At 42.0% G+C, this 19,837-nt stretch overlaps 1 protein-coding gene across 11 annotated transcripts in view; it reads left to right on the top strand.

Moving 5' to 3' along the window:
- The window catches only part of ZMIZ1 (zinc finger MIZ-type containing 1), a 381,786-nt gene that overhangs the window by 205,174 nt on the left and 156,775 nt on the right, over window positions 1-19,837 (top strand). The window contains exon 5 of one of the 11 annotated variants that reach the window (XM_082225140.1): window positions 6,875-6,969. The exons of the other annotated variants lie outside the window; for them this stretch is intronic. The gene's annotated coding sequence lies outside the window, so the exon portion shown is untranslated. The remainder of the gene's footprint in view (window positions 1-6,874; window positions 6,970-19,837) is intronic. 11 annotated transcript variants of the gene reach the window in all.

The following is a 19,837-nucleotide window of genomic DNA, read 5'->3' as shown; positions in this document are numbered from 1 at the left end:
AAACCCCTGCCCCTCAAAACAACAACAAAAAAAAAAAAACATTTCTCATAAGTGAGTTCCTGCAGTCTCCTGTTCATTTCAATTGGCTCCTTCTGCACCTTTCCCAAAAGCAACTGTCATTTTTGAGATGTGGCAACAAGGACTGTATACAGTATTCCAGATGTTGTTGCATCAGATATTGCAGGTATGAATTTTGTTCTTGATCCCATCCCTAATGATCCCTAACATGGAATTTTCCTTTTTCACTGCTGCTGCATGCTGGATCGACATTTTAAAATTATTATTTATTCTTATTATTTATTAAATTTGTATACCACCCTCAGCGGGACGCGGGTGGCGCTGTGGGTAAAACCTCAGTGCCTAGGACTTGCCAATTGCATGGTCGGCGGTTCGAATCCCCGTGGCGGGGTGCGCTCCCGTTGCTCGGTCCCAGCGCCTGCCAACCTAGCAGTTCGAAAGCACCCCTGGGTGCAAGGAGATAAATAGGGACCGCTTACCTAGCGGGAAGGTAAATGGCGTTTCCGTGTGCTGCGCTGGCTCGCCAGAGCAGCTTCGTCACGCTGGCCACGTGACCCGGAAGTGTCTGCGGACAGCGCTGGCTCCCGGCCTCTAGAGTGAGATGAGCGCACAACCCTAGAGTCTGTCAAGACTGGCCCGTACGGGCAGGGGTACCTTTACCTTTATACCACCCTCAGGGTGTTTCACAACTTAAAATTACAACATAAAACCTACAGAATACATAATAAAAATAAGAACAACAACAAACCAATAATATCGCTCCCATAACTCCATTACTGATTTCAGGCACCAGAATTTCCATTAATTCCTTAGAATGAGATGAAAAAGCAAGCATATGTGTCAGGGGTTCAGGAGCAGAGGCGAGGGCAAGGGAGGAAACAGAGAGCGAGGGGGAGGAGGCAGAAGAAAGGATGAGTGATGACGACGACCCGAGATCTCCGAGTCTTTCCAGTGAATCAGAAGATTCACAAAAAGGAGCACCAGTGGCCAGGGCAAGGGGGGAGACTAGGGGGACACCCCAGGAAGAAAGAGCCAGAGGGGACTCAGAGGGGAGCAGTTGGAGATCGGGACCAACGTCACCGCCAGAGAGTAGGAAAGAGGAAGAGCGCCAGGGAGCAAGCGCTGGCAGCTCGCAACAGGAGGGAGGGCACGAGTCAGGAGTGGCCACACCTTCATCGGGGAGCGAAGGGACGGTTAGACGGAAAGTGGAAGGTTGGGCGCGCGCGCCAAGTTCAAATGCACAGGAAGGTGGCGCAGTAGGCAGCCCGGAAAGGGAGCCAGGTCCTAAAGCCCGGCGCAAGGAGACAGGAGAGTCAGGGGGGTCAGCGTCAGAAGAATCCCGGAAGGAAGAGACCCAGGGGGGCAGAGGGACCCAGAGGAGAACTGTCAGGCGGAAAAGGTGGAGCAGGGCTAGGATATTAAGTTGGTGCGCAAGGGGCGGAGACTCAGACGGAGCTTCGCCGATCTAAGCATAAGACGTAGGGTTGCACGCAGCAGCTCGAGAATGGAGACTGTAAATCAATAAAGACTTTTATTTAACGATCGCTGGCTAGCGTGATCCTCTGTGAGCTAGGATCTGGAAGTAACCCTGACAATATGGATGACATTGAATACCAAATCTCTCATGGTGTGTCAAACCTGACTTGCATAATATCACGTTTTGCAAGCATTTTGTTGTGAAGAAGCCTTTTGGTGATCACAGTGAGATTCACAAGTTTTATGCTTGAGTAGTAAGTCTTATGGGATTCCCAGCCATTCACATATATTCAGAGTCAAAGTATGCTGCAGAAAATGTGTCAACTTTCAAATTTACTGTAATTTTCTGCTCTACTACAATCTTATAATGTGAGTCAGTGTTTAAATTGCTGAAATTTTAGTGTGGGGACAATTCTCCACATGTGTTCCAAGGTAAAGAAACGATTTGTAGTGTTCTGCTATTTCTAGCAAGCGTACTCTACGGTAACAGTCAGCTATAGTGAAGTTAAGGGCCTCCTCACACAGTATGTCATGTAAGATTTCACAAGTGTACGCCTAAAAAAATGTGAAAGGTGAAGGTGAAAATAAGGTAATTGAAATCATACAGGTATTCTATTTGAGAGCCAGGATTGGCTGTGGTTTCCTATTGAGCTTGGTGGCAAACCCAGAATTGCTGCTGTGTTACACGCCTTACAAATTCACCCCAAACAGATTTTTGTGATCCCCTCCCCAACTGTTTGCAATAATATTCCATATTGGAAAAAGGTGGCCATATGAAAAACTTTGTAGCTTCTATACCATCAATAAAACACAGCCTGCTTCTGCAGTTGTCCCCTGGCTTTAAAAGGTTGGTAACTTGAAGCTGATCATTTGTACAAAAAAATATGGCTTGATTGCTCTTTGAATGGGAGAAATTGTGCTTTACACATTTTTTTCTGTTCAGTACCCATTTTATTTGGAACACTAAATGGCCTGAATACATTTTCCAAGGGAAATAAAAATCAGCCCTTCTTACATTAATGAGTGTGTCTATGAAATGTAATAACTGTAGCTGCATTTAATTGAATATGTGAACTATAAAGAGAAAGCATGATTGTTCCTTTTTTCTAAAAAACCGTATATCAATGGCAACTGAATGTGTGAACTTGACTGCGCTAGAAAATATTGTGTGGGAAGGGAGGCGACAGATGGCCTGTTCAGACGTGTGTCACCACTGGAAGTTGTGTTCATCATAAGAATGTAACAGGAGCCCTCTCCTCATAGGGGAATTGTTCTAGCACCATCAGTTCCAGTATCAGAGGGCAGTATGCCTCTGGATACCAGTTGCAGGGAGCATAAGCTGCTGTGCTTATGCGCTGCTTGTGGGCTTCCCATAGGCATCTGGTTGGCTGCTTTGAGAGCAGGATGCTGGACTAAATGGACCTCTTGTGCAAACATGCCACATGTGAACCAGCCCCCTACTTTCAGCAGGTAACAGTTGGCTGCCTCTTGTTTTGCAAAAACAACGCAAAAAAGTGATACCTCTTTCAAGTTGTTCTTTCCCAATGCTCCTATATTCAGCACTGTCACTTGAGGCTCAGGTGGTCTCTGTGGCTAGGAATGCCCCTTTTCAATTACAGTTGGTTCACAGTTATCAGACAGTGATAACTTGGCCACTGTATCCCATGCTTTGGTAGCCTCTAGACTGAATTATTGCATTATGCTGTACATGGGGCTGCTCTTGAAGATGACTTGGAAACCACAATTGATCCAAAATGCAGCGGCAAGATCACTGGATAGTGTTCCATTTAGTTCACAAACAACTCCTGTTTTGAAACAGCTGCATGGGTTGGCAGTTTGTTTCTGGGCCCAATTCAAGTGTTTAAAGCCCTCAGCCACTCAGGGCCCAAATATCTGAAAGACTGCATCCTTCCCTAGAGACCCTCTCAAGTGTTAATATCAGCTGAGGTGGCTCTTCTTGATAGTTCCAGCACCCTCAGAAGCTCAGGGATGGTGTTGGCCCAGGAATAATAAAATCATAGAGAGGACATTCTTTGTGGCAGCCCCTAAATTGTGGAACTCTCTTCCCACAGAGGTGTATCAGGCAACTTTATTATGCATCTCTTTACCCTGGCCTTTAACACATGAGATGTATATGTCCAGGACCCAGTGTATTTTCTGTAATTTGTGTTTGAATTAGGGTGAAGTGCAGATAAATAGTAGTAGTAATTAATAATAATATGTTTGCAAGAGTGGACTGGAGGACATTTGGTTAACTTGATGACTCGTCCCACTGGAGGGTATAGGCAGAATATTGCCTCCTCTAGTCCTAGCCTCTGACCATTTCCTTCAGATACTAGATATCCTCAAAAATAAATCAAATCAATAAATCCTATGTGATGTTGACTTTGAGCCAGTTAACATGTTATGCGCTGGTTGCATTTCTTCTGTGGCCAGCTTTTTGGGGATAGGATGTGGCATATGACACTATCATCTCCATCTGAGCCACTGACTCTGCTGTAGGTAGTACCTTATGTTTTGTTGTGAGGTTCTACCTTTCAAACATTACTAGACCAATGTAGGATCAAGCCATAGGGAAGGCGCAACCTAACCACTATGGTAATGTATGAAAGGGAACTTTGAGGACTGTTAACTGCAGGTGATACTCACTTGCATCCAGATATGGACACTTTCTTAGAACTTTTGTGTGTGCACAGGTATCCTCGAGATGTCTGGATTTGGGTTTTTATTGTTACATTAATTAAAGACTTGGTCCAGCTGTTCTAATAGTTTAATGAAGTTTCCATCTCAAGCATGATTTGTATCTGTATGAAACTCAGATTTGTGTGTCAACAAAGGCATGTATAGAAAGACTGTCAATGAATGTTCCATTGGTTTTTATACAGATTTATTTTAATCAGATGGTGTTAGCTGTCCAAAGTCCTTGTGAAAGAAATGTAAATAGATAAATAGAAGTAGTTTCTAAAAGTTGGAGATAAAACTGAACTATTTATGTAATTTATATTTCGTGCCACCTGAAAGGCTCTGAGTAGCTATAAAATGTTAGGAAACTAGACAAGAGTGACCTTAAAGTGGAAGTGACAGGAGTGAACCCACTTCTGAAGCTCTTTAGGAAACAATTTTTGTAAATGATTTTACACAAATTTCAGTGATGCAGAATTGTTTTTGGGTTTCTTGGTATTTTCTGCCATCACCATATTATTCTGCTTAGCAACTATATGGATCTCATCTGGGGTTTAACTAGTTCAAAGAAAGACAAATGAATGCTAGAATGAGGGGAAAGTGTTTCCTGCCCATTTAAAATCAATAATTATTCACATACATTTGTTCTGAACCACTCTCATTTATTTTTGTTTAAATGCCACTCCTGCTTAAGAATTGAGAAAAGAGGCACATTAAAAGAATATCTGGAGTGTCTGTTATCAAGTCCACAAAGGCAAAAAAGTATCAACAGCAGAAAAAGTATTAACGGGCTATTTGCCGTTTTTACATAAAATACGGCGTGAATATATTTCCCTTCTGTTTTCTTTGGCAAAGTCTTTAAAACATAGGAAATACAATCTCACATTTGATTAATCTGACCACTACCATAATTATGGTTAAATGTGGGTGTAACATTCTCTCTCTTAGGAACACACCATGATGTAACTGGTACTACAGAAAACCTGATTATATTACCCTGCATTCTGTGGAGCTGTTAAGCAGAAGTCTTCTCTCTTTTTTTGCTCCAAAACTCATCTAAATGGAAAACACATTGTCTTCATTATACTCCAGTGTTGAATGAACAGGGTTGCCATAGCAACAGCCATCTGAGGCCTTGCTGATTTCAGGCCAGTGAATGGGGTAGACAAACAAAAAAAAAGTACCTTGAAAACCAAATGGGAACAATTGCTATTCATTCAAGCCAGGTTTAAGATCAGCAAATGTCTTTTAGCAAGAGAGAGGCAGATAAGGAGGTATCAGACATGACCGCGGAATAATAACAGAAAATTATCATAATCTCGAAAGTTTTCATCCTGGTTGTGTTGCATTAGGAATCCTTTTTTTTAAGTGTAACATTTTTAAAGTGCTGAAATGGACAACAAGGATTCGTCTGCACAAGCTTGGAAAGCAGTTGTGAGGATGTGCAATTACATTGGAACTTCCTTCTAACCTCAGCAATCATGAAACATTGTGAACATTTTAAATTTAAGAAGGCATGATTACTAGCTGGCTGGCACTTATTAATGCCAACTGGAGAATCGTTCTGTAGTAGCACTTTCTCTTCCCTCCTCCCAAAAGAATGTGTTATGAAGGAAGAGGGGATAAGCCAGGGGCATTGAAGTGCCCTACTTTTCTAACTGTAGCTATTTTCTCCTCTGTTCCATTTGATTGTGATTAATTCTGGAGAATATTTCCTAATCCCCCCTCCCAAATTTGACTGGTAGAAATACCAGCTTTTTAGCTGTAGTAAACAGTATGTGGTAGAGTTTGGAAATCTGAAAATCCTAATAAATTAGCACTTCGATTTATATACTAGATTGTAGTGTATTTTTTTATGTACCCACTTTTTGTGATGCTAAGGACATATCAAATTAATTGTTTTTAGCAGCTGGAATTTTGGGGTAGTCTTTAGAATAATATTCTAGTCACCAGACCCATTTTTCCATTTGCCTCCCCCCCCCCCCGAAATATGACAACCTGATTTTCAGCGACAAGCATGTCAGTTGCTGACATCATTAGCCCAGTTCAGATACAATACTGTGAGATGGCACCAGGCTTTGCATTGTAAAGGAATGGAGGGAGGTGAGCTCTCCTCGCCTGCATCATGTAAATAAACTAATTCATTATGTGGACACTCCACACATATATCCAGTTAGTATACCACCATTCATTTTCTGAGAATAATTGTGGAAGTTAAGGGCCTGTGCAGTTTGGTATTTGTGTGGTGTCCACAACATACTGATGTTATCTGGAGGGGTGTGGTACACCTGTTTCACTAACATGAGAAGAGTGTCCCCAACCGAGTTATGTTCTGAGCTAAGCCACTCTCTTCCATTCTAGAATTAGCCATTCTGGCCCAGAATTAGTAACAAGAAGCATTTATCTACCTCCATCCCTGACAGATGGCCACCCAACCTCTGTTTAAAAACTTCCAAAGGAGAAGAGTCCATCACTTTCTGAAGTAGTCCATTCCACTGTCAAGCAGCTCTTACTGTCAGAAAGTTCTTCCTAATGGTTGGTTGGAATCTCCCTTTTTTTAAAAAAAAAAATTGGATCCATTGGTTTGGTTCCTACCCTCTGGAGCCACAGAAAACAAGCCCACTCCATCTTCCATGTGACAGCCCTTCAGATACTTGAATATGGCTAGCATATCACCTTTCAATCTTCTCTTCTCCAGGTGAAACATACCCAAGTCCCCCAACCATTTATGTACAAGAGCTAATTAACAGACTATACTTTGGCCACAAGTCCTAGGACCAGCTGTTGGAGTTGGTAAGTGATGGGCTCTGGTAAGAAAGAACCACTGTCTGTGTACAAATTAACTGGGCACACAGTAGACCCCACAGAGACCTTTTTACCAGTTCATTTGCTGTAGTCACAGCACATCTGACATTAAGATTGCACAGAAAGTGGGGAAGGAATTAAAAGAAAATTATGAAATTGGACAAGTCTGTTTGGGATGACCCCCCTCTCCTATATACATAGACATCTACCTATAATCTGTCAGAATTCCCCGATAACATAAATGTTAGCTGAATGCATAAAAACAAAATTTGGCAAGCTGTGTATATCTGTGGTAGAAAGCAGGAGGACTTCTTAGCCTCATTTCCCATTGTTTGATTTGATGGCACAGGGGTGTTTCTGTGGTCATACCCTTAAAGGACAAACCTGTGGAAGTAGGTCAGAGAAGGGTGGACATCAACAGGTTGCAGAGCATCTTGACCGTTAAAACAGTTTCTTCACCCTCCTATGTACATATACTTCCATAATTTGGATACTACAAGCAGAATGCTTCTCAGTTTGTGAATCATGCTTTATGTAGTGATCAAAACGTAAATGCTTATTTTCTAGCCTGGGCATAACGGAATTCAGTAATTGCTCCTTACTGTTGCATGCATGTACTAATAGTTCTAACTTGCCCAGCAATTGGTCAAAGAGATCCGGAGGGTTCAGAAGCAGGCCAGCATATCAGTCATTAGTAGCTGGGGAGAGACAGAGAGAAACATTACGCTTGAGGCCTGTGTCATCTCTTATCTAATGTGCCCGCTCTTGACAAGAGGTTATCTAGAGAACTAAACCAGACCCCTGCATCCCACTCTGGAACATATCTGAGCAATTCTTTTGACTTTACGTAGTTATTGTTTTTTGTGGGGGGGGGGGTTAAAAAAAAAGAGGGGATGGGGTGAGCGCAAGGCTCTCCACTTGGTACTGCCTAGCCTAGGTAAATCAGTCAGTGTGATAATATAAACCACTTACTGTGACAGTTGGGGAGTTGGCGACAAGGTGCCTTTGTGAGGAGATCAAGCTCCTCCATAATGATAGGCAAATTGTTATCTTGGGAGGCTTGTCTCAAAGATGGAATCTGTCAGGTTTTAATTAGTTTGCCTACCATATTTCATATAGATACAGCCTGAGAGGAAGTGGGTGGGGGGTGGGATAATAATTAGTGGACAGCCACCAGGTCCGTTTTTGCTTTCTGGCATAAACAGCGATCTCATGTTTAACCACGTTCCAATTAATAGCAATATTGAGAGAAATGCTGCAGTCGTGGCTACAAAGACAAACTGGTGTAGACATACATCTCTTGAGTAGAGAACCAAGTGTGTATATAGGATGTGATACTTCATTAGGAGCAAAAGTGAGGAGAAAAACACACAATTAGGGGGGCAGCTACATCACCTGATTCTCAGAATGTTTTATATTCTTTAAAAGGGTAGTGTATTTTCTAGAGCATTTAAGCATGAATGTAGTAGAAGCTGAAAGAAAATGGGAGAGAGAAGGATGTCTGTCAATGTGGCATGTCCCTTGGAGGTTCTCAGGTTACAGGTATGGCAAAGACCTTTGTCTGTGAGATCTTGGAAAGCTGTTGCCAGTTAAAATAGACATTATTGGGCTCCGTTGTCCCAATAGTCTGTCTCAGTAGAAGGCAACTTCCTATATTCACAATAGCATTATGTACACCCTATATCCTTATGACATTATGTATTATGCGTTTTTGTCAGAAAACTGTTCATTCAGGACCAAAAAGTCAGTATTTCCCCATAGATGAGCACTGCTCACCATATTACACTTCAGAAAGAGGGAATTAACAAAATTAAAAAACTATTGACTCCCATTTTCATTCCCTGAACAGTGTGGTTGCTGCTGCCTCCATACTTTCCTATGCTAGCTGTGATCCATGTAATGGCTTCCAGACACATCATTCTTCTAATAGCATACTTAATATATCACAAAAGTGATGCCCAGGCAATAACCGTCATCTGTATTTTGGGGCAAGCCAGAGGCCTTTAAAGTTGCTGTTGAGGATGAGAAAATTCTAACCAAATTTGCTATCCATGTAGTTTTGATGGCTTTTTACTCTGATTCACATAATGTTATGATCTAACAGTGGATGGGCCTACAACAATTTCCCTGTCATTTTTAATCCACAATGAGCTTTGAAATGTGGAAACTAAATGGGATATTAAAACCCGTTGTCTAAAAACAATTTCCCATTATATGCAGTGACCTGTCCTGACTTCCTTTATCGGCTCGCCCTCTTTCATCTAATAGGTGCATTAATCCATCTCCTTGCCTTGCAAAGACAGCATGATCAATGGCACATCACTGCATGTCAGCTGTACAACATGACAGTAGCCACAAATGTGTGAGGCTAGATGAAACCCCAGGGATTCTTATGGTCACAGCCCCTGCGGAAAGGTACTTTCAGAGCAAATTGCTTAATACCTATGTTAGAAGAGCTTTACCGGATCAGATCATGAGCCCATCTAGCTCAGTATCCTGTTTCTGGCAGTATCTAGCCAAATGTCTATGAAAAGGCCACGAGCAGAGCATGAAGGCCGCAGCCCTCATATCCTTATCACCTGCTATATTGTCTTTGAGCATAGAAATTCAGCTGTTATAACTAGTAGATGTTTATAGAGTTGCCCCCACCCATGAGTTTGCATAATCCCTTTAAAATGCTGTCTGAGGTAGTGACCTTTTTTGTATAACCAGAATTAGAATAATAAAATTGTAGAACTGGAAAGGACCATGAGAGCCATCTAGTCCAACCCCCTGCAATGCAGGAATCCTTTTTCACAACATGGGGCTCCACCCCAGGACCCTGGGATTTAGAATCTCATGGTATATTTTATATAAATTTTGTTTTTCAGTTTTTCAAAAATATGTTGACAAAAATACAATCCAATATTTTCCAACAAATATGTACATTTTTACACTCCCCCACTTATAATTTTAATTTGTAATATGGCATTTCCTTCAGTACTTCAATTACAAATTACTCCCTAGTTTTCCTTTAGCATTAATTTTAACTGTTTGGTTTAAGTTAATCCTGCTAATGAATTTATATGTGTACAATAACATTTCAAATAATCCACAACTTTTTCCAAGTCTTTGATAAAGTCCCCCCCTCCCCGGTTCCTTATTGCTCCCATAAATTTTGCTATTTTGGCATAACTCATTAGTTTAGTCTGTCACTCCTCATTGGTTGGTACTGAGACTTCTTTCCAAAGAATCCCATGCTCTAACAACGTAGCCTTCTGATGACAGCACAGCACATCTAGACTGAAACTTTCAAGTTTGTTAAAAACCAATATCTACAACTTGACCAGAAGACTAGAAGTCTGAAGAAGGTCTCTAAGTATCCAATATGTAAAATTATGGAGGAACCTCTCTGTTTTGTGAGAGCAGTGCTCATCATTGGATTCAAGAATCATTGGATGCATTTATGAAGACTACTCAGGGCTTTTTGATGCCTCAGATGTCCTCAGATGTCCAGGGAGGTCAGGGGTTTATGTTTACCAACTTTAAGATCTTGCCTTTCCACTTTACTAGTGATAGAACAGTAGTTTGAATGGTGTGGAGGTACCCTTTGCTAGATTTCCCTTATGAATATTTTGTGAGTGGGATTTTGTTCATGTTCATTGTTTGTGTTCTATTTGGGGCCAGGAAATAATTTTATCCCCAAACTGAATTGGTGGTGATAACTGAGGGTAGAGGAGAGGAGTTTACCTACCTGGGCTGTCTGTGATGCTTAGGTGGTAATGTTAACCCTGTACTGTACCATTTTAAGTGTTGCTTTGTTTCACATATCCCCCATGTGGTGTGGGGGACGGACTTGGAAATGCTAATTTTGTACATTTTAGAAATTGGCTTTGCTGAAATGTATGAACTGCCCCAGACCTGCCTTGCTTATGCAAGTCATTTCAAGCAGTTTGATGAAAACAAACAAACTTTCATCAAAGCATCTGCTGTCTCTAGTTGTGATACAATGTGGCATGCCGGATTGCATAGCATGAATTGTGAGGTTGATTTTGGGTACATAACCATGTCCCTTTGGGTGTGCTTTGGGTCTATGTGGCCTTTGTGCCATGTACAATTCTGTGATTCTACGGAATGGCTGTTAGGAATCAACCTCTTGTGTTCAGTGAACTCTGCTAAGTTTGGTTAATGGTATTGCTTTTCTAGGGGGTGGATAATTAAGTAAAAGAAACAATGGCTTTGATTGCTCAGTGGTTAGTAATTAGCGCAAAGCTAACAGCCAATATATCTTGGGCTGCCTTGGTATGAATTGTAGGCTACTTAAGAGCAGCCGTCATACAAGGACAACGTAAACATGGCAGCCAATAACCTGATGCCGAATTAAGAAGCACAAATGTTAGAGGCAGGGTGGTGCCTTGTCTGTTCCTAGGAATTCATTGCATTGCTGCATTTCCCAAGCAAGCTGATAAGGAATATTTGCGTTAAAGATCTGCAGTTCTGTTTGTTGCTGATTTACAACATGGAAAGTAATCATTGCTAATAGGAGAATGCTGTGGAAAGAGCAGAATGTATTAGGGGGTACACCTTAATGGTATGGAGCTTTCCCTGATTATTTCCTAAGGAATTTTTTGTAATAGAAGGGTGTGTGTGTGTGAGAGAGAGAGAGAGAGATGATGATGATGATGATGATGATGATGATGATATTGAAGTGAGTAGGAAGCAAAGATTAAGCATTGGAATCTCTTGTGTCTTTGTATTGCTGAAAAGGTAGGTATGTGGCTTGCCAAGAACAGAGTAACAAGAAAAGTGGTATTAGCCATTTTATAGTAATAGTGATTTCTAAAGCAGTTTTTGGAATGTTCAGGGAAACTGAGTAATTCTTACAACAATCTTGTAAATTAGGTCAGTGTTGCTGGTAAAATATTATGTTGCTTGGTAAAATATTAATAAAAGAGTGTTGGATTTCTCTTTTGAACCTTCCTTAGGTTTTAGACATCAGCTTGTTGAATGAATGCCTATATAATTATAATTAATTGACACAAGCTTTAATAGATAGCGGATCAGATCATGAAGCTAATAGTTTCTCGTACCACTAGTTTCTGCTATTGATATGTAACTTTTGTATCCAGATTCATTTGGACTAGCTTACCTCAATGCCAGTCTTAACCCACTTGACATGTCACCAGAATGTACTTTGTGCACTGACACAGCCAGCCATGACCATGCCTCTCGTCCTGTGCATTTGTATTGTTTTAGATTCTGCATGGCAGCTGGTTAACCAAAACTGATCATGTGGCCATGAGCAGATATTCTACAATCCCACATCCTGGCTTTGATCTAATGAGGGACTGCTTGCTTCAGGAGCAGCAGCTGGCACCTGGAAATGATGTCATGGCCTGCTGGGTGGCCACGAGCCAATCCAGAAGCAGCTAAATAGGCTGAAAGGTGGGAGGCAAGGAGAAGGAATAAAGTGGTTGGTAAACACCCCTAAAAGGGAAATATGAGTTGGCTGTGAGTGGACGGCTGGGCTCTCCTGCATAGTGAGGAAAGAGCTGAGGCAGTACATCTGGATGATGCTATATAAGGGCTGCAGAACAGGAAGGAAGGAATAGCAACAGCTTGTGTAATTGGACCATGCCAGTAAGTGTACTGTTCTGCATGATACTTACATGGTCATTTACTTGGGGAGGGGGAGCAGTGATGTCAGGTGACCAGAACACAGGCCAGCAAGGCAAGGTGGTGCTGTGGGTTAAACCACAGAGCCTAGGACTTGTTGATCTTAAGGTCAGCAGTTCAAATCCCCGCAACGGGGTGAGCTCACGTTGCTTGGTCCCTTCTCCTGCCAACCTAGCGGTTTGAAAGCACATCAAAGTGCAAGTAGATAAATAGGTACCACTCCAGTGGGAAGGTAAACAGCGTTTCCATGCGCTTCTCTGGTTCGCCAGAAGCGGCTTAGTCATGCTGACCACATGACCCAGAAGGTGTACGCCGGCTCTCTCGGCCAATAAAGCGAGATGAGCGCCACAACCCCAGAGTCGGCCATGACTGGACCTAATGGTCAGGGGTCCCTTTACCTTTACCTTTATAAAATCTGAAGTCACAGTTTCACTTGCACAGTTTCACAAATGGTGAGAGACTGTGAGATTCCACATTTGAACCATTCAGTAAGGTTTCGACGCTCTCACTGCTGAGGCCTGGGTATGATTCCAGGTCAGGGAACATTTCTTTGAGCTGCACAGGTAGCTCAGTTGGTTAGAGCGAGATGCAAATAACGCCAAGGTCATTAGTTTGATTTCCATATGGGCCAACTGTATATTCCTGCATTACACGGGGTGTTGGACTAGATGAAGAGTTTTGCATTTGATATCCCGCCTTTCACTCCCCTTCAGGAGTCTCAAAGCGGCTAACATTCTCCTTTCCCTTCCCTTCCTCCCCCACAACAAACACTCTGTGAGGTGAGTGGGGCTGAGAGACTTCACAGAAGTGTGACTGGCCCAAGGTCACCCAGCAGCTGCATGTGGAGGAGCGGAGACGCGAACCCGGTTACCCAGATTACATGACTACCGCTCTTAACCACTACACCACACTGGCTCTCAGTGTCCCTTCCAACTCTGATTCTGTGATTTCTTTTGCAGCTTTTTGGTGTATAATATTCTCTATGTGCTTATGTGCATGTGATTGATAGGTGTGAGGCTCTTACTGCTTGGTTGCATCAGCTTTACTATAGAGCCTGGCCACATTAGACGGAGTTGCCTTGTGTGGGAAAATACGCTGCGGGGAGAATAGAGGAGCCCCTGAGAATAGAAAAGCAGGCTGTTTCAGTCTGGACAATTCAACTAGGTTGTCTGGATAAGCATCCTTGAATAATGTTTCAAATTCAATCTCGAAATAGAATAAACCATGGTGAAGAAGAGAGTATGCATGTGCTGAAAGTGTGCTATTAAAAACCCAAGCAGGAAAAAACAAAAATGAGTACTACTTTTATTAGAATGATTCACATGTATTGTGTATTCAGAGTTTACTGAATTCTTCCTTAGGATATTAAGCAAAGGAGGAAATTTTGTAAGTGGGAGTATTTTAAGGCGCATGGTGGTAGGCCTATTCTAAGCGGGTGATGGAGGCAGTTCCTTGCAGACTAAAACTGTACCTTGTGAAAAAGAACTTGTGATTACACAAAAGCATGCTGGGACAGAGGAGTGATGGAGGCTCTCCCTTTGTAAATGAAGAAATAGTACTTTCAGAATCTTTGGCACTAATAGGAACTCACATGGCCCTCCCCTCAGAAGAACGAAAGGATAACAACTCTTCTTGGTTACTATTCCAAGGGGCCAAATGGCTTACTTATTTTTGACCTATTGGACAGTTCCAGGGTTGCAGCTGTAGAATGTATGTGGTAAATTGCATGTTTACAGGTATTTAATCTGTAGTATCAATGCCCTTCTTATAATTTGTTGGGGGACAAATATGTTGGGCAATTTCAGTTTAATGTTTTATGTGTAAACAGAAAAATGTGTGCATGGGTGTAAATGAGGTACTGTCAAATATTTGCATTTTTCTCAGCTGTTACAATCTCATCTTACAAAACCTGACACAAATCACTTCCTGCACTAATTTGCTTATTTTCTTCTGCTTAGAGCAGAGAAATGGTTTCCCTTCATTTTCTGTTGACGCTTCAAATCAATGTGCCATTTATCTATTTATATACTGCTTTTCAGGTGGCCCTCAGTTTATATATATATATATAAACCCCTATTGAAACAATGAGTATCAATGACAATTGAGTATCAATGACAATTATAGAATTTTTTAAAAGGCAAGCAAGGGAAAGAGACCCTTTTTGAAAGCCTGTTTCTGCTCCTTCCCTCTCCTCAAGAAAAAATGGTTCCTCAGATGCCCCTTTTGGTGGCAGTTGTGAGAAGAGGGGAGTGAGGAACCACACAGGGAGTTACATGGTGGGCAAGTCCCAAGTTCTTGCTTCTTCTCTTCTCTCCTTAGGGCAGGGTGGTTCTCCAGAATCCCTTGTGTTGTCGGTTGTTGATTTTAATGGGTCTATCCTGAGTAAAACTTAGTTGAATACTGCCCCATGTTAGCAAGCGTGAGACAATCTTCTACCTGAGCTCATTGAGAGACACTGCTTATAGTCTCCCACCCTCTTCCCCATCTGCTGTGTCATTGAAAAACATGGTTAAGGGAAAGATACGGTTGCCAGGCAAAAACAACAAAAGAGGGAATGGTTAGACTTACTCAGACTATACCTACATGTGTGTGGACTTGGACATTTCTGCGGTGGCCCCACAATTATGGAGCACCCCTCTCAAAGAAGGTTGTTCCTCTTAAAACATGCATTTTATTATCATGCTTTGGGGAAATATTTTTTAAAAATTGTATTACACATGTGCATTACGTTGTAATCTGTCTGGCTTTGTCACAAGAAAGGTGGAATATAAACTCAGGGGAGTTAGAAATCAGCCATGTTCACTTCTCCTGCTCCCAAATTGCAATATTACAAATTCTAATACCTGGAAGCCCCAATGAAAGCTTGAAAAACAGCCATTGTGACAGTTCTTGGGTAAGCCTCACATGGAGGTGGCCGTCCATACAACTGAGCTGTGAGCCTGCAGGCAGTACCCACATAAGTTGCTGGGGTTTATTTTTATTTTGTACACCTCACTTCCACCTTTAATTTTATGTCAGCCTCTCTCGCTGTTACAAGATACTGGGTTCCGATGCCCTGTCTGCTCTCCATTATCAATAACAAATGGACCTATATTTTTCCCTTTCTTTTTTGCATGTTGAGAGGTTAGAGGTAAACTCGAAAAACCCATCCATCTAAGCAGGGCAATTTCTTGAAATGAGGATCTTTTGCTTTTAGTACATATGAAAGCCATCCATTTTAATTCGGCAGGGCAGAGGTGAGAAACGCTGGCATAAGACAGGAGTCAAAGCTTTATTGCACCAGCGAATGACCAGCATGCAAGGACTGAAAGCCACGATACACTTGGTTGGAGATGCAGCATTGCTCTGTCCCTGTGAAAAATCCGTGTGTGTGTGTGTGTGTGTGTGTGTGTGTGTGTGTGTGTAATATTTTCATTCCTTCTTCCTAGCATAGGTCACATCACAGGCCTGCCTGCTCCGCACAGCCAACCTCGCCACCTTTTTGCTTTTGTAATCAGACTGCAGATGTGCTTGATGATTGAACAATTTCTGCGCACCGCCGCTCCTGCTCCCAGCGGAGTCCAGCAGGCTCGCTTATGCAAGCTGTCATCTCTTCTTTTTTTCAAAGCTTATGGGGTTGTGCCACCGTTGTGGCGGAAGCTGGGGGGGGGGGAGAGTTCGTATCTAATAGACATGTATGGGGGAGGAAAAGAATTAGAAAGCACAGGGCTGCAGAAAGGCTTTTCACAGCCCAGCATGACCGCCCTCACTCACAGCTCAAGCCACCATAAATTAAATAAATCCATTCCCACCCCTCGCTGAGACTGCGTGCGGGCAGACACACACACACACACACCCCGCTCGCTTGCTCTCGGAGACCAAAGATGATAGAAAGTCTTCTGGGGATTATTGCCCATTTGTAGAGTGACAATGGAAAGCCGCATCGCACAAATATCTATTCTCCGGCTCCTGGCATGACAAGTCCTTCCTTTGCCTTGCATCTGTTTCCTTTTTAATAGCCCCAAGCCAGCCACGGTAGCTATTTAGTTGCTTGTGGTAAATAAAGCTTTATTAAAACCGACTTCCTCTCCCCCTCAAGTGTTTAATGATTAAAATGACCTTTCACCTGACATTTTCATGCTGCTTATTTTGTTTCTGAAGTACCATTTCTACTAAGGGAATAAACCAGTTGTTGTGGGTGGATGTTTAAATCTCTGGCAGCCCCACAACTTTTGAAGTGAAATGGTATTCCATTTGCATCCTGGGGTGGGGGGTGGGGAATCTTAACTTAAAAGAAGTGTTTTTTGATGTATTACCTATTCATGTCATCCAATCACCTTCTTGACACACTCAGACATGCACAGTGCATGCATAGGTGTGGTGATGTTCAGTTTTGGAACAACTTGTGTGTGTGTGCCTGTTTTACTTATGATCGTCCCATATACCCTGAGATCATAGCACATGCTTTCTGTAAAGCAAGACAATTGAAACAAAGCGGTAATACATACTGGTAAATTTAAAGGTAAAAATGAAGCCCAGTTTATTTTTAACCAGTTCATGTTTGTCCAGATTTAAAGAGATTTGTTTTGTCTTTAATTTGATGCTTAGGTAAACCTCTCATAGGCATTAAGAGTTTCTGAACTAGGGAGAAGACATTGTGTGGAAGTACTCCCAGAGTTTATGGAAGGGAGATGACACCTCTTATCCTTACTCATTCCTCAGACCAGGTGGGGTACAAAATGGCTTTACAAAACTCACTTGGCTCCAGGTGGTTTACCTGAATGCGGAGAGAGTTACAGCCTAGCAGTTCTTAAGGGTTGCGGTAACTTTTGTCTGAGCCAGGGGTCAGCAAACTTTTTCAGCAGGGGGCCGGTCCACTGTCCCTCAGACCTTGGGGGGGGGGACAGACTATATTTTGAAAATAATAATAATGAATGAATTCCTATGCCCCACAAATAACCCAGAGATGCATTTTAAAGAAAAGGACACATTCTACTCCTGTAAAAACACGCTGACTCCCGGACCGTCCGTGGGCTGGATTGAGAAGGCGATTGGGCCTTTGTTTGCCTACCCATGCTTGATCCTTTCCCATGAATTTTTATATCCTAAACCACACACTACAAGAACTTAGCCTCCCACCCCCAACATCCAGGAGCTCTTCCCATTTTTTCACCTGAGTCCAAGCAGGGTGGTCGTGTCCTCCAGTTCATTTTCTCTGAACTGCAGTTGTGGAAATCTGCCTCCATTACTTGGCTTTTCTCTGATAACTCACCTAGGAACCTCTTCTTAGCAGGCACTTGGTACAGTTGAAGCCCCTCCTGGTATTGGTTGGCCTATGGAAGCCCAAAACACACTACCTTTTTGATCGAAGTACCTAAGACGTACAGGCAGATGTCCAATTATGACAAATATTTTGACTGTGTACAAGTGGCTAAACATATTTTTGACATTTTTTACCTAATAGCTTTTAAAAACCTTTTCCGTTAAAAAAAATCAAGTCAAACTGTAAATTTAACATGCAAAGCATGAATAATTTTTAATGCCCTCTGTGTTTTGTGCTTGTGTGGAAATAAGTTGCTTCCCTAGATCCACATTTTACTCAATTGCATACACTTCGTCTTCCTCTTCCATTGTTATTGCTTGTGCCTATGGAAAGCAGTTTTAATATTGCAGCAGATTTAACCCCCAGTTTCTAGGGCAGACAGGTATATTGATAGTGTTTGAATGCAATATTAAAAGATACTGTGATATCAATCATGGCTAAAATCAGTGACATTAAATAGTCGTAACCTGTCATCTTTCCCTGTCTTTTGCTTTTGGTCCAGATTTTAATATTTGCTGTTCCCCTGAATTATTCCACCTCCCTCCTTGTTGCTATTTGTGCTGCATTGGCCCAGCAAATGTATATTAAACTGTACAAGTTGTCGGGATCTGCGTGGTATTTAGTCTTGACATTAGAACAGCATTTGATCAAACGGCACTTCCCGCCACATCTCCAAAGGCAGGCTTTTTTGAGCATAGCTGTCATGGAGTATGACTGCTACTCCTTAGCTCTCTATTTGCTAGCGCCAGAGGTGTGAAAGATGGCAGCGAATGGGGAGATAGTTAATCAATAACCACAAGGTCAGACAGACAGTGTCAGTTTTAGTGCTCCCTGTTAGGAAGCAGAGGCAGAGGATTTGTAGGGACTTGTAAAGGCTTAAAAGAAACACAAGGCAGTGCTATGTGAAAGGAGAATGGAAACTCGCTCGTCTTCAGTAGAAAAGGGAGACCTCTGCCGGCTTACTTGGGAAAGAAACTCTTTCCTGCCCAGGGGACATGGTAAGCAAAGGCGAAAACCCCGAAAGCCCTCTAAATGTCAACAAGCTTTTCGTGCACTTTTTATATATAAATTAATATGTCTCTCTTGACAAATGATACATACCTGTATTATACTATTGGTATATACCTGTATTATATTTACACACACACACACACAATTTTGCATGTAATGTGTGTGTGTCTTTCACTATGAAACCAAAATAATGCATGCATTTTCTTTCTAAATAAAGCTTTTGGAAGCCGATCAAAACAAATCATCTGTGATATGTGTATCAGTGGGGATGATTCATGGTTGCTCAGAGTAGAATTTTTATAAGCCCCTGATAGGTATTCATTTATACAATATTAAATTAACTTGGGAGCAAAATAGAATGCGCATAGAAACATATGACTTCCTTTCAGAATTTACTTTCTTAATTAAGATTTTCATACTTGATATTTGTGCATTAAGCTCATGAGTAAGCATTTAATTTTTGACCTTAGGTGCATAAGTTGTTGGCAAGGTTGAAGTTTCAACAAAAATCACAAGTTTCAAAATTGAAACGTAACATTTATTTGCTATTAAAAGCAAGCGGCTCCAAGAAAGTACACTGTGTATTGTCGTGAGCTCTATATTGTGCTGAGGAAGAGAAATGTTTAAGGAGGAATTCAGCATAGCACTAGGCAGATCACCAGTGCCAGAATTTCTGCCTTTCTGCCTTTTCCTCCCCTCGCATGCTGTTCCAGGAGTTATCCTGACCCCTTGAGCCAAATTGGAGGACACGGTGGGGGGCAGCCCTGTTGTATTAGCAGATGTTCTTGTGCAGGCTTCCACTGGTGAGGCTTGTTATTTAACTCCACCCCCTTACTTTTTTAATTAAAGACCTTTTTGCCCAAACCCACCACTTAAATTCATCAATTG

This window comes from Podarcis vaucheri (assembly GCF_965113315.1).
Source record: "Podarcis vaucheri genome assembly, chromosome: 5".
Lineage (NCBI taxonomy): Eukaryota > Metazoa > Chordata > Lepidosauria > Squamata > Lacertidae > Podarcis > Podarcis vaucheri.
Note: the sequence above shows the minus strand (reverse complement) of the source record. Positions and strands in the feature narration are given on the sequence as shown.